The 14,795-nt window shown below is 38.3% G+C and overlaps 1 long non-coding RNA gene across 1 annotated transcript; it reads right to left on the reverse strand.

The window, feature by feature from the left end:
• Window positions 1-4,691: 4,691 nt before the first annotated feature.
• Window positions 4,692-6,475, reverse strand: LOC131306312 (uncharacterized). The gene is made up of 3 exons (XR_009193828.1): window positions 6,346-6,475; window positions 5,231-5,306; window positions 4,692-4,926 (listed from the first exon to the last, which is right to left on the reverse strand). It is a non-coding gene; the product is annotated as an uncharacterized LOC131306312 (long non-coding RNA).
• Between the last annotated feature and the right edge of the window lie 8,320 nt (window positions 6,476-14,795).

The following is a 14,795-nucleotide window of genomic DNA, read 5'->3' on the forward strand; positions in this document are numbered from 1 at the left end:
CCTGGGCGCAGAACCATTGGCAACAAATAGGTTCTAAAGATTAAGCGCAAGGCTGACGGATCAATTGACAAGTATAAGGCCAGGCTCGTGGCGAAAGGATATACCCAACGTGAGGGTATAGATTATGAGGAAACGTTCTCCCCTGTGGTGAGATTTGCTTCCATTTGCCTCATTCTCGCTATCGTCGCACATTTAGATTTGGAATTGTTCCAAATGGATGTGAAGACAGCATTTCTCAATGGAGAACTAGACGAAGAGATCTATATGGATCAACCAGTGGGTTTTAAGGTCGAGGGACAAGAGCGCAAGGTGTGCCGCTTAAAACGTTCCATTTACGGCCTAAAGCAATCGTCTAGACAATGGTACATTCGATTTCATCGAGCGATTATTAGTATTGACTTCATGATGATTGAAGAGGACCATTGTGTGTATGTTAAGAGAGCTGAGAATAAGTTTCTCATTCTTTCATTATATGTGGACGATATTCTGTTGGCGGGAAATGATTTGGAGTTAATCAAAGCCACTCAAGAGTGGTTGTCCTCTACATTTGAGATGAAGGACTTGGGTCAAGCAGATTATGTGCTTGGGGTTAAGATCTCAAGAGATCGTTCCAAGAGACATCTTAGTATGTCTCAAGAGACTTTCATAAAGAGAATTTTGAAACGGTTTCGTATGCACTATTCCAAACCCATAGATACTCCAATCGAGAAGGGTCAAATTCTTAGCACTGAGCAAAGTCCTAAAACAGAAGAAGAGAAAAGGCAAATGACAAATGTTCCATATGCAAGTGCAGTTGGTAGTCTGATGTATGCGATGATGTGTACTCGACCCGATATATGTTTCGCAGTTGGGATGGTCAGCCGATATCAAAGTAATCCTGGTACTGCCCATTGGAGTGCAGTTAAGAGGATATTTCGATACTTGCGAGGGACTGCAGACTTCGCATTATGCTACCAAGGTGGCACTCTTAGATTGGTCGGCTATAGTGATACAGATGGGTCTGCTGATAGAGATCAGCGCAAGTCTGTTTCTGGCTATGCTTTCATAGTTGGAGGAGGAGCCATTACATGGTGCAGCAAGAAACAACAGTGTGTTTCTTTATCTACAATGGAATCAGAATACGTGGCATGCACTGCTGCTATTCAAGAAGCGATATGGTTGAGGAGATTCTTACAAAGCTTGAGTGTAACAGGACATCTGGGTGAGGCTGTGGTGCTTCATTGTGATAGCACATCAGCAATAGCTTATGCAAGAGATCCTAAGTACCATGGTCGAACAAAGCACATTGACACCCGTCATCACTTCATTCGTGATATCATTGCGCAAGGACAGGTGATCCTAAAGCATGTCTCTACGAGCGACATGGTTGCTGATCCTTTAACCAAACCCATTGCTAAAGACATATTTCATAGACATGTTAGGGGTTTGGGCTTACGTAGGATTTGATATGCTTAAGTTTGATGGACACTTTTTGGAATTTTATGCAATAATGAAATTTGTCTTCAATTATTCATATGAAAATTGGAATATTGTTTAATTAGTGCACATATCTTGTAATTAAAAATTTGTCACCAGGCTTTTTGATTGTCCCTCTCACACGGGAGATCGCCTCGGTGCATAGGTAGCGCGCGGGATGAGACTCAAAATGATCACAATGTGTGATCTCCTTAGCTCTTGGAGAGTGAGCTAGAATTTATACTAAATAATTATTTGTCGCCTTAGCGAGGGCTAAGATGAGACTGAATAAGTTGAACATGGAGTGTCTCCACACCTCCATGCAGCCTGTATAAAGCCGGATGTGAGATTCTTGAGAAGGAACTTTAGTAGAACTTGTCTCAGAAACTCAGGTTAGGCGCTTGAGTAGCGTTTGGACCAAGATATATGTGGTGTACGAGTGTGACATAACCTAACTGGGAGCTCCACCATAGCATGCAAATCATTTTGTATGTGCTTTGAGTCGACCATGAAAGGGTGTGACAGAATAGATCCCTACTTCGTCACTGTGTGAGCCCTTGGACTATGTAGTCCCTCTACATATATACCCTCTGGGACTTAGAACTATTCTATGAAGTTGAAGCTTGATGTTGCTACTTTAGCATGTCATCCAAGGATCACGAGATATACGGTCTAGCGGAGCATGTCTAGGAAAGCAGTCAAGATTAGATAGATTGAAATGAGTGTCTAAGGAAAGATCACTTGATATTACACTAATGATTTGTGGCTCTTTGCCCGGGCGATTGTATCGATGATAGTTCGATACAATCTTTGAGCACAAATGCATTAAGAGGTCTCGCATGGCTCTGTTATACTACGTGAGGGATCAGAGGTGCAAGACTTGGTGTGGTTAGATGATTTGGGGTATAGACGAGATGTTGAGTGTTATGTTAGTTAGATGGTGGCTTAATATGACACTTCGTTTTAGTACTTTTCTTGCTTGGTCGCACGTTTCACTTTCCCGTATGAAGAGGAGAATAGGATTGAGGAATTCATTGAACGAGAGATTCAATATATATATATATACCCACTGTGTACGAGTGGGAGATGTTGCATGGGACCCATGGGTTTGTCCACATGGGATAATATTTAAGTTGTGTTTATCATGTATTTTGAATATGTGATAAGTCCTAAGTGGACTCTACAACTTTAGATGATAAATATTAAGTGGATTCAACCACTTAAGGTGATGAGTTCTACAGGGACTCAAACTACCTAAGTGATAGAGATAAGTAAGTCTTATATCTCTACTCTTCTCATCTATATATTTCATAGCCTACAATAGAAATATATCAGTTGTATTTCTCCCACATATCAAATACTGCAGTCTCTCTCTCCTAGTTCTCTCTAGGGCACCATCTAGCCCCTAGGGATTTGAAACGTGTGAAATTTGTGGAGGACTCTAGTAGCCTCTCCACCTCCGAGAAGAGTTTACTGTTCTTTTATGTGTGCAGATTTTGTGCGTATTAGTAGGAGCTCGTAAAACAAGTTTTTCGATCCGTTATATTGTGTAATCCGCAGCAGGTATTTTTGTATTACCCGCATTATTTACTAACAATAGTAACAAAGGAGAAAACTTTACTACAAGGTACACAAAGGCAAACCCTCGGAAGAAAACAACAAACCAATCAAGGAAAATACAACACCAAGGGCTAGTTTGGCTAAAAAATTGGATCGTTTTGGCTTATTTTCGTCTTTATTAAAAGGATTTAATTTTCGATCGAGAGCAACAAATAATCCAAAATAATTTGATTCGAATCTAATAAGTGCGAATTATTGTTGTCTTTTGAAAGAATTGATCAAAGGCACAAAGCTATAGATAGATTGTTGTCTATTGAAAGAAGTCGGGGTGTTGAACTTTCCTAGTCTCTCATCATAAATTTCGAAAATTGGGAATTGCGGGTGACCAGCAAGAATCATTCGATCTCTAAAAGAAAATTAAAAGAGAATAAGTTCTGTCCGGATCAACCGGACAAGGGGCTATCCGGACAGCTCCGTGTGGGCCCCTTCGCGTGTTTTTTTTAAATTCGAACCGTGCATCTTGTAAGGCCTGCAAAATAATGTATTTACGCAAAAAAATAGCTTATTCAAACATCGATAGATATGTCTAAAATTGAGTTTTTACACAAAAAATGGATGATCGTGAATAGTTTAACTTTAAAAACAGTTGATAGATCATGGTAATCTATTTTTCCGTATATAAACTCAACTTTTGACATACCTATCGATGTCTGGACAAACTAATTTTTTGCGTATATATATTATTTTACGAGCCCTACAAGATGTAAGGTTCGGATTTTTCAAAAAAATGTGCACGGAAACTGTCCGGACAGCCCCTTGTCCAGTTGATCCGGAAAGAACTTTTTCTCAAATTATCCATACTTTTATAAACCGGGGATTGGCTAGGCGGTGGGAAGAACTTTGTTGAGGGGCCCACTTTCATACTTATATCTGAAAGGGGCTCGTCATTCGTCAATGCACTAGCAAAAGAAGCCATTAGTACTCAAGTTTCAGATCTCCACGGAGGGCCGGCCACGAAGGAAGAATGGTAAGACCAACAAGGCCTGACCAAGTACTGTTCATTCGTCGTCGTCGCCGGCGACATGCTGCTGCCACCTTCAACATCGTCATTATGAGGTTAGCATTCAAGTTGAATCCTAGCTATTACGTACTGATCACTTGTCAACGGGTAATTACAAGAAGAAGAAAAAAATGTGGCTTTGTTCGGTTGAAAGTTTAGTTTTAGTTTTAGTTTTGTTTCCAATCATTACTCTATTTCTTTCTCCAATCATTATCCTATTTTTTTAATTATTACTTTCTCATCTCTCTCTATTTCTCTCCAATCATTACTTCTATATTCAATCATTACTCGATTTCTCTCTTCACCCACTACCAAAACTAAACTAAACTAAACTTCCAATCAAACACAACCGTAATCTCAGTAACTTAACTAGTAATTACTTCCATTCTTTAAAAAATACACGTGCGCGCGCATGCAGAGAGGAATTACAACAATTGGGAGGAGAAGAACCGGAGGATCAGGACCCTAGGATACGCAATGGTCGTCCTCGTCGTCGTGGAGATGATGATCTGTCACGCCCCGTTCCGGAATAGCACCTCATCGGCCTATCCCGATACGACACGCGACAACAGCCCAACAACAACCAGTTACTAGCAATTCCAAGAATAACTAAATATTGAAGTTTAAAAACCACATTTTATTTACATCTCAAAAATGATTGTCATTTACAAACTACAGCGGAAGTCTGTCAAGAAATAAACATAACCAACTAATATCCAAAACTAAACTAAGCAAAAATCATCTACGGGCCAGGAGACAAGGACTCCCACAGGCCTCAACTACGCACTTCTCGAGCGAGTCACAAAATGCAAAACGCGACCTGTAGTGGACACCGACCTATACCTGCAAAACTGGAACCCAAAACGAGTTCCAGGAGTGTAAATGAGACATGGATGTTGTTCAATATAGACAATAAATCCAAGTTCATCATTAATTAAGCATTAAGCAAATAATCGACACAAAGTCTTTAATCCGACACAAAGTCACTAGCTCGACACAAAGTCATAATTTTGGCATAAAGCCATTGAATCGACACAAAGTCAAAGGCTCGACACAAAGTCCGGCCGTTGGCCGTTATTGCCCATCGACACGAAGTCACAGTTCAATATCACAAGTTCAATCCAAATGAAGAACATCTATGAATCGAACACTCACCTCGGTCTCCAACAAAAAGAAAACCAACGCAGTCACTCCCTACGTGGAGCTGCGGTACTCGTTGTCGCCTCCGAACCTAACAAATATTCCGCACATATGAGCTCAAAGTTTAATTCCAAAAGCAAAGAAGTAAATTCATCAATTTGTACTTCAAAGCCAAATATCTCACAAACACACACTTTCTAGCAGAACCAGCGATCGAATTCTGACTATAGCATTCTATAGGTTTCAAAGAATACTACAAGACCACCACCACTTGCAAGAAGACTTCTAGTACATCAATCTAGATATAAAATTTGCCCAAATTGGACTCCGAATGACTAAGATATGCTCAATTGAAATTACACATCTAAAACAGAAACTACAGACCCGGCAGAACAGTCTGCGATCGAATGCTCATTAAAAATCACATACTCAATCTTTTCCAATAATTCCAACACCAAAACATCACCAATTGATCAATGTTTGAGACTCAACAGCATCCATAGTCAGTAAGCATATTCAACTATGAAAAAAATTGATGAAGAACACAGCTATAAAACCTGCCCAGAATCTCAGAATCACCAAACTATTAACTTCAGAACCAAAACTGCTTTTTCTCAGACCAAACTAAGGCACAATCTTTACAAATTCAGAAAGATATACAAGTATAGTTTCGGAATCAAGAAACGGTGCGTAAAACCGATACCCGAGCAAGAAGTTATGCCCGTTTTTCCAACATGTGTCTGGGCTGTCTGCCCAGACGCGAATCTGACACCAGTTCAGTCCACGAATTTTGTAGGTTAAACCACTTCGAGCTATTTTCTGAAAATTTAACACGATGCAATAGACTTACAGATGAACCTTCAGGATTTTTTTCAAGAATTTAAAAGATTTCTAGGTACCTTGATTAAATTCGTCAAAAACAGGACAGATTCCACTTTGCTCAATCACAGATTTGCCTAACCATATGATACACGATTTTTTTCTGGAATAAAACTCAACTCCAACCTCAAAACCCCTCTCCCATGAATTCAATTCATCTCTAATTACTTCAATCAAGTGCATACTAGATATAAAACATGAAACCTAACATGAAAAACATGAAATTCAGCCTTGAAGGAGATGAAAATCACCTAATTAAGCTTCAATCAACCTAAGCCTAATTTTCTTCTTCTTTCCTCCTTCTTCTTCCTCTTCCACGCTGCTCTCTCTCTCTCTCTCTCTCTCTCTCTCTCTCTCTCTCTAACGTTGAAACCTCCTGATGAGTTTTCTTTTTTTTTTTTTTTTCCTTTTGTTTTAAAAGAAAACACACACACACACCACCTCACACAAACACACGGCACACATGCACACTCTTTGGAAGGAAATTGCACTTTAGTCCTTTAGGTTATTAAATTTAGCATTTAAGCACCTCAATTAAAAAAGATGTTACATGATCGGCGGTAACATTTCTTGTTGGTTATGTTCCTTTCTTTCTTATGCACTTGGCATGCTTTCTTTTAGTACAGTATTTGTTAGTAGACAGATATAAATCTAGGGTTCCCTATTGTTTTTTCCCCGGCCCGACAAACAGTGCTCATACATGTGTATCCATATATCCTTGTATGCAGCGATTTGGATCCTCTCTCTCTCTCTCACGCACAGACTTATTCAGCTGTTCATGGTTCAGGATGTGGTGTCTATGAAGCCCTCATTTCGTCTCTCCTTTTTTTTGATCGGCCATTTTGTCTCTCTCCTTCCCCTTTGTGACTATCGTCTTTTCTGATTTTTGCTTCTCTATTTCTCTTTCAGGCAGAGCAGGTCCTGAATTAAAATTTGTGTTACGGTCGTTTTAGTCCTCTAATTTTTTATTTTTTTGAATTTCAAGGTCCTCTCCCATTTTTCTTTTTGACCTCTTATAATAGTCTAAGAAAGTAGCCTTATTTTTATTTTTGATTTAAACCCCCTAAAAAGTTAGGCTGGCTCTGATTTTCAGGAATATTTTGCGATTGGGTTTAGCCATTTTAGGTTTTCAAATATCTGTAGGGAGAGGAATAGGGTTATGGCGGAAGGGAGGGAGGAAGGTGGACCGCGAGAGATTGAGATCTTCTGTTAAGTTTGCCTCCAAACATCTTCCAGTTGTCTAAATATGGAGTGGGCACTGGGCACCTCATTTAAACGGAGAATTCAACGGATGAGATGGGACAAACGTGTATAATTAGTATACATACCCTTTCGAGTGTTACGGCGTCGTTTGACAAGGCTTACCCAAAAAAAACCCGGAAACCTATGTTTGAACGGAAAAAAAAAAAAAAAATACTCCACTAAACAACTGGCATTTTTTTGTTGTTGTTAAAGGTGTCATCTAATACTATGAATTTTTTTCAACTCATACTTTTTTCGATTCCTCTTGCCGAGACAAGCGGTTAATCACAAAAAACACGGCGAAAAGCTAAACACAAACTATAAAGAAATTATTTTTATTCAAAATATATAGTGTGAAGTCACCCTTAATCTCCAATTAATTCAAAGTTTGAAGATTAATCTTCTTTGAAGATAAGATTAACACTCTTCATGTAAATTTTTTTGGAAGGGATTTTCTCCCATTAAGAGTACACAAATTGAACTTCAGATTGATTACAATTTACATCTTCAAAAGATTGAAATCTCCAAGTCCGAGAGAGAGACACAGAAGTTGGGAATTGACCCAAAGATGAGAGAGGGGGAGGGGGAGGGGCAGGGGCAGGGGCAGGGAGAGGGAAAATTATTCAATGGTCTTGGGATACCGTTACGTGATATCCCAAAATCTTTCTTCATCACATATTTGTGTGGTTTCCACCACAAATTGTGAGGCGCCACAGAGAAGAGCTTATGGCATAGGACTATGCAGGGTCCGATCGGACCACGGGAGGGGGAGGGGGAGGGGGAGGGAGGATTGGGGTAGGGGTACCGGAGGGAGGACTCAAATCAGAAGTCAATATTTACTAGTACTAGTATTTTTTCTTTTCGTGCAACGTAAATTCGAGAAGTCAATATTTACTGCCAAATAGATAGAAATTTTGGCCGCAAACATAAAAAAATTAGAGCATACAATCCTTCGAGGCCTTCTACTTTGGAGGTTTTTTTTTCCCCAGATCGAGTATATACGGATACTGATAATGATGGTCCATTGAGCCGGTCTTGAGTCAAAGCAAGTGTTGCTATCGCTTTAGGCCTTCAAAAAATTCTGGATTATAAGGGCCCCTTCTACTTTTTTTATATCCCTTATTATAGTCCAACAAAAGAGGCCCCATTTTAATTTTCACTTTAAGCTTCCGAAAAGTCAAGACTTGCTTTGCAATGGTCCAATGTTGCACGAACCGGTAAGTGGGCTGGGTGAGGATTCTACCTGTGAGGATCATGTGAGGGTTTTCATCTAGATCGTCTATCTCGGCAATTAATGGTTTGGATTGAAGACAAACGTTTCCCGGAAAGAGTCAGGAAAAAGTTAACTTTTCCACATAACAGTTCATTTTTAATCCGGACCATTGATTGTCGAGATGGATAGTTCGGATTTCATGAGAATCCTCACATGATCCTCATAGGGAAAAATCCTCGTAGAGGATTTGGATCCCAAAATTAGTTGAGACACATGGTTATCGAAAAAAAATAAAAAAAAATACGATAGAAAAAGAAGTAGCAAAAAATACAATTTTTTATGTGTTGAATAAGTACTTATTGAAATTTTCAAGCTAAAAAATAATGAGCTTACTAAAATCCAAAAATACGTAATATGGATTTTGTTTGAAAGATCTCAATGATATCTTTTAAACAATGCAAGAAAAATTAAATAAATATTTTCATAAGCCCATTATTTTTAAGTTCAAAAATTGCAAATAAGTATTTATTTTTTAAGAAGGTTTCTGGAATGGTCACTCAACATTACAAAAGGAGCGGTGGGGCATAGGACCCACTATATATATTTATTTTCATTTGTAAAAAAATATTTTTATAGTTGTAGTGTACTACGTTTTGAACATATTGAGTGTTCTCGGGGGGCCACCACATGGTGCCCCGGCCCTAATGTTTTTCTCTACCACATATTCATGTCTGACTCGAGACTAAATGTATGAATCTTACCTAATATGTGATAGAGAAGGGTGTTAGAGCATCACATGGCGATACCTAAAAGCCACTAAATAATTAATTACTCATAAGCAAGTCTTCATTCACCGAACTTTCATCTCTAGACTACAATGCATTCTTGGAATAATTACTACTTTATCACAAAATGCAAGTACAACGAGCCTCATTTTCATTTTCTTTCTATTTCTCTATTTTCAACTATGTTTTTTATTGTGTTTTTCTTGCATTATTGAAACCCAATGGACTATCAATAGTACAAAACCTTAATTTGAAAAAGAAGGGTGCACTCATCAACTTTTGGTCATTGCATTTTTTAAGAGGAATTTTTTTTTCGGGACACTGAAAAATACAAGGAAAAAAAGGGGAAGAACAACTTGAGGCAGAATGAGTTTGATAGAGTACGTACTATCCGTTAACTTAAATGCACAGTACTAACCAACCAAACTAAACGAGTCTTATGTCCTAATTAATTGGGTTCGGTTACATGAATTTTCTATTTTTCTATTGTGCTCTATTCGGGGGCTATTTTTAAAATGGCAAAGTCTGATGTCATCTATTTCTTTCTACTCACGCTTTTGCCATTCTGGTAATTGTAATAGTGCTATTATTGGAAAGGCAACAGAAAGGATTTCATCTGCTGAATGGTATGCTTTGGTCTCGGCCAATCTCGGGTTGCTTCTGGGCCTCATCCAGGTATATCAGAATCGAAAAGATTCTCTATTTGAAAGTCGCTCCGCCACCATGGCCATTTCTCTTGCAGCACTATGCATCTCTGTCTTCACACCAGCAGCTCTGCTCAAATCCAAAGCAATGAAAGTGGAGGAGGAGGAGAAAACCACTGGGCAATTTCTCCATTGCCGTCGAATCCGCGACATGAATGTCTTGATCTCAGGTATCCACGTGATTAAACCTCTTCGGTTTTGTCATTTTTTAAGATATAATTTCACATGGTACCAATTATATTGGTTTTGCAATTTTATGAATTGGAACTGACCATCAATTGCAATAACCGAATCAATCCATTGTGCTTTGAAGTAGTTCGATGCTATCAGTTTTAGTCCTCAAAATACAATGGTTCTGTTTTAATTGGTGTACGAATCTTAATTTTAAGCCCAAAAGTGAACCGAAATTTGATGTTTAGTATTTCAAAACCGAGCGCGCCGGAACTAACTTAAAAACTGATCAAAATTGTCGATTTGCTTGGGTTTGATTGATGCTATCCGTTTGGTTTGACGGTTTTCTTTTTCGTCCTTGGTTTCAGGTGTTGTTACCTTGTCATGTCTTGTATCCGTCTTCGTCGCAGATGGGCTCGTTTGGATTGTGTTTGTCTCATGTGCTTGTATCGTCTCTGCTCTACTTGTGGCTTGGTGTTTCTTGTTTCTACCCATTTTTGGAAGAACCAAATCCGGCCATGGTGAATCGGGGCCCAGAAGGGTGTAGTTCTCCATCTTGCAGCATTTGTCACATTTCCACTGTCTCTGATCCTTATAAGTATATGAATGCTTGACGATTTTCTAATCCTAAAATAATGGGTTGTTCTAAGCGTAGGGCAGAGACCGACGTAGCACAATATCCGGTAAGTCTAGAGTCGAATCCATAGAGATGGTGATGTGTACTGACTAAAAACTCGGGTTGTTACTAATTTAACGGGCTCTTAGGTAGCCACCCTTTGTCATTTTATGCGAAGATTAACTAAAACCTAGAAATTGATTGTACTTTTCAAATAATTAAAAGAAAGGTACGGTCGTAAGGTTCATAGCACTCATAACCAGTCCGGATTAACCTGCTCCATTCGATGTTCTAAAAAACGTTCAATTTTAAATTGAAAAAGATACCCCGCAAGATGCGAGACTCTATGGTCGCCATTTATCCATGTGCAATGGAGAATGAGTTTTGGACCCTCATTCCCCCATTCACATGGGTTCCGACAATGCCTAGGTTCGTCCGCGGTAAGTATTTTTTTCAATCTTAAATTATTTTTTTATTGTTTGAAAATAGGAGCAGTGCCCGGACTGGCCACGGTGTGCTAATCACCCCACGACCCTACCTAAATAACTACTCACTTATTATTAAGCAATAAACAAAGGAAACCCTAGATTTAAGCATGAAAGAAAATAAACGAGAGATAACAATTAACTGAAAATCAACGAACAATTTTAATTAAAAACAAAAGTTAAAACGAGTTATCGGAATACGAGTAATTGAACAAAACTCCAAAAAATTGAAGAGAAAAATAAACTTTGAATAAAAAACATAAGTCAAAAAAAGCAAAATATTTTTCTTCGGAACTCTCGCCGTCACCCTGTTCTTCGTTCCCTGTTTCGCCTTTCTTGTTTTTTCTGTTTCGTACGTGGGAATAATGATGATTCGTGCGCAGCTTCCCTTTCTTCCCTTTAGAGCATCTCCAATCCATACAAAATAGAGGATGGATGTAACACATTGAGGGGAGATTTTGTAATTTATTCCACTTTTTCTTCACTTTTTCTACTTTTTGGGAAAATCTTTGAGGGACCCACCGTCCTTTTTAGAGTTTGGTCCTCCAAAAGTAAATTTGGTCCTCTAAAAATGGAGGACCAAAAGTAAATTTGGAGTACAAATTTCCTCCAAACTCTAAAAAGGACGGTGGGTCCCTCAAAAATTCTCCCAAAAAAGTACAAAAAGTGAAGAAAAAGTGGAATAAATTACAAAATCTCCCCTCAATGTGTTACATCCATCCTCTATTTTGTATGGATTGGAGATGCTCTTATAACCTATTTTCCTCCTCAATAGAGTTGTGGGCCATGCCCATTATTCCATTAGGTGTAATTCTTTTACTTAGTCCAAGACTAAAGTCAAAATAACATGTACCGAAAAGTAGCCCTTTTAAGCCCACCATAAAAACATGTGCAACTTCTATTCCTTTACTATCAATTACGGCTTCACAATCACGTGCACAATTGAAATATTTTTAAGGCTCAATTTTTGTACCTTTAGCCATGACTTGGAATTTATTCTAATATATTTTTCAAAATACCTACAACATAAAAATTAAGCATTAAGCTTCAAGAAATAATATAAAAATAAATTTTGCAAGGATAAATTAAGGGATGCATATGTGAACATTTACGTGTCTATCAATAGACCAAGATAAAATGTTAGTAAGAGCTGTATTATAGTCGAATACTAGGTCTATAGCTTAAATAAAGTCCATGACTTCCCTTTTTAATCATATGATCATTTGTGAAGCATCAGTGCTTGATAATTTTCTTAGTCCTAAATTAATGGGTTGCCCCAAGCGTAGGGCAGAGACCGTCGTAGCACAATATCCGGTAAGTCTGGAGTCGAATCCACAAAGACGGTGATGTGTGTTGACTAAAAATTCGGGTTGTTATAATTTAAATGGGCTCTTAGGTAACCACCATTTGTTTTGATTGAGATTAATTAAAACCTAGAAATTAATTGAACTTTTCAGATAATTAAAAAGGAGGCACGGTCGTGGGGTTCATAGCACTCGCAACCAAGCCGAACTAATCTGCTCCATTCGGTGTTTTTAAAAACATTCGACTTTAGAGAGAAAAAGATACCCCGAAAGATGCGAATCCTTATGGCCGCCGTTCACCCATGCACAGCGAAGATTGGGTTTTGGACCCCCGTTCACATGGGCTCCGACGATGCCCAGGTTCGTCTAACGAATGTTCTTTAATAACCTAAAATTGCCTTTTCATTTTTATTTCAAAATAGGAGCAAGACATGTCCGACCTGGCCATGGTGTGCTAATCATCCCGCGACCTTACCTATACGACTACTCACTAATCATTAGTTCATTACGCAAGAAACGAAAGAAATCCTAATTTGAAACATGCTTCCGAATACGAAATAAACAGAAGAAATATATTAAACAAGTTCCAACGAATAACTTTAATGAAGGACAAAAATTAATACGAATTACTGGAGTGCAAGTACTTGAACAAAGCTTCAAAAACTTGGAAGAAAAAACAATTGAAGAAACTAAAAAAAACAATAAATGGACCGAAAGTCGCATCCCCGTTCTTTTTCCACGGCAGTAGGCCTTGTTTTTCTTTTTCACGCAGGACCCCCTTTGAAACCAGTAGGGTAAATTGCTTTTATAAGGATTGGAGACTTTAATTACACAATGGTCCTTTGGACTTCACATAATAAGATATTAGCCATTCAACTTCAAAGGACTTTGCATTTTGATCCAGAACTTTTATAAATTCTTCTTTTTACTCAAATTATTGGAAACCGAGCTCGAGCAACCTATAAACATAAAAACACATAATAAAAACAGTTAACAAAAATAAAGGACTAATAAAAGTAGATTGGAGAGCTATTTTGGCACTTATCACGCCCCCCAACTTACATTTTGCTAGTCCTCGAGCAAAGAAAATAAAAATAATAAATAAAACAACTAACTAGGGGATAGATCTTTTAAACCCTCGGGTGGCCCCGGTAGGACGAGTGAAGTCTCGTGAGGGTTTTCAGCAATGATTACCCACAAAACACTGTAAATCCTGTCCACATGGAACCCAAAAACTGCTATGCAACTCATTGATACACCAATGCCTAGAATATAGCATACGCAACAGTAGTTCTAGATGCTATCAAAACATAGAAATTAATCATGGCTTCCAAACTTAGCGTGAGTTAGTAAAGACCTTGACCACAAGTGAACCACAACCAAGTACTCTCTTCGGACCGATTCTCGACTTCAATTCTCACTATGTCATGCACTCAACAAAAGAAAACGCTCGAAACAAGGTGCATTTAATAAACTCTCAAAGTGTGCGGACGGAAGTCAATTATGTAATAAAGAATCAAAGTACCACGCACACTTTAGACACGAAAAGAAAGCTTTTTAAGGTAGACACATGATCTCATGAAATGAATGTCAAGCATTAAAGACTATCTATCCATCGAATCACAACCCATTGCCCCTAAGATCAAATAGGACTTTTATTCGGTTATATCGATAGGTAAGGAAAAATGCTTCAAAAGTTAGGATAAATTATAAGCAAGTGTCCGAAACTAGGCAAAGAAAACGTAGGGCAAGTATAACAATGTTCGCCCTCTTTCAACCCTTTTCACCTCCGTCATATCCCTCATATTCTTCACCCTTCACACAATTTCAAGATGAAACAACTTATTTCATTCTTGCAACAAGTATATTAGTGTCTTCCTTTTTTTCTTTTTTCTTTTTTTTCAAGTTTCAACCTCTTTTTTTTTTAGCATGGAGAAGAAGACCGCAACTCGAGTACAACATTCTCGAAACACTTACCCTATTCTCTTCAAAAATTAACCTCCACATAATTAACTCGCCATTCTCAAGACACAATTTGGTTGGTGAAGTTTAACAAGAAAAAGACTCATGCAAGAGGCTCAATGTGGCTCGCAAAGATAAATACTTAAGAAAAAGAAACGAATCGGCTCAATTAGCAAAGATGGCCTATTATCCTCTCCTAGGGGCAATACAACCAAGTAA

The sequence above is a fragment of the Rhododendron vialii genome, chromosome 11a (genome assembly GCF_030253575.1).
Source record: "Rhododendron vialii isolate Sample 1 chromosome 11a, ASM3025357v1".
In the NCBI taxonomy this organism is placed as follows: domain Eukaryota; kingdom Viridiplantae; phylum Streptophyta; class Magnoliopsida; order Ericales; family Ericaceae; genus Rhododendron; species Rhododendron vialii.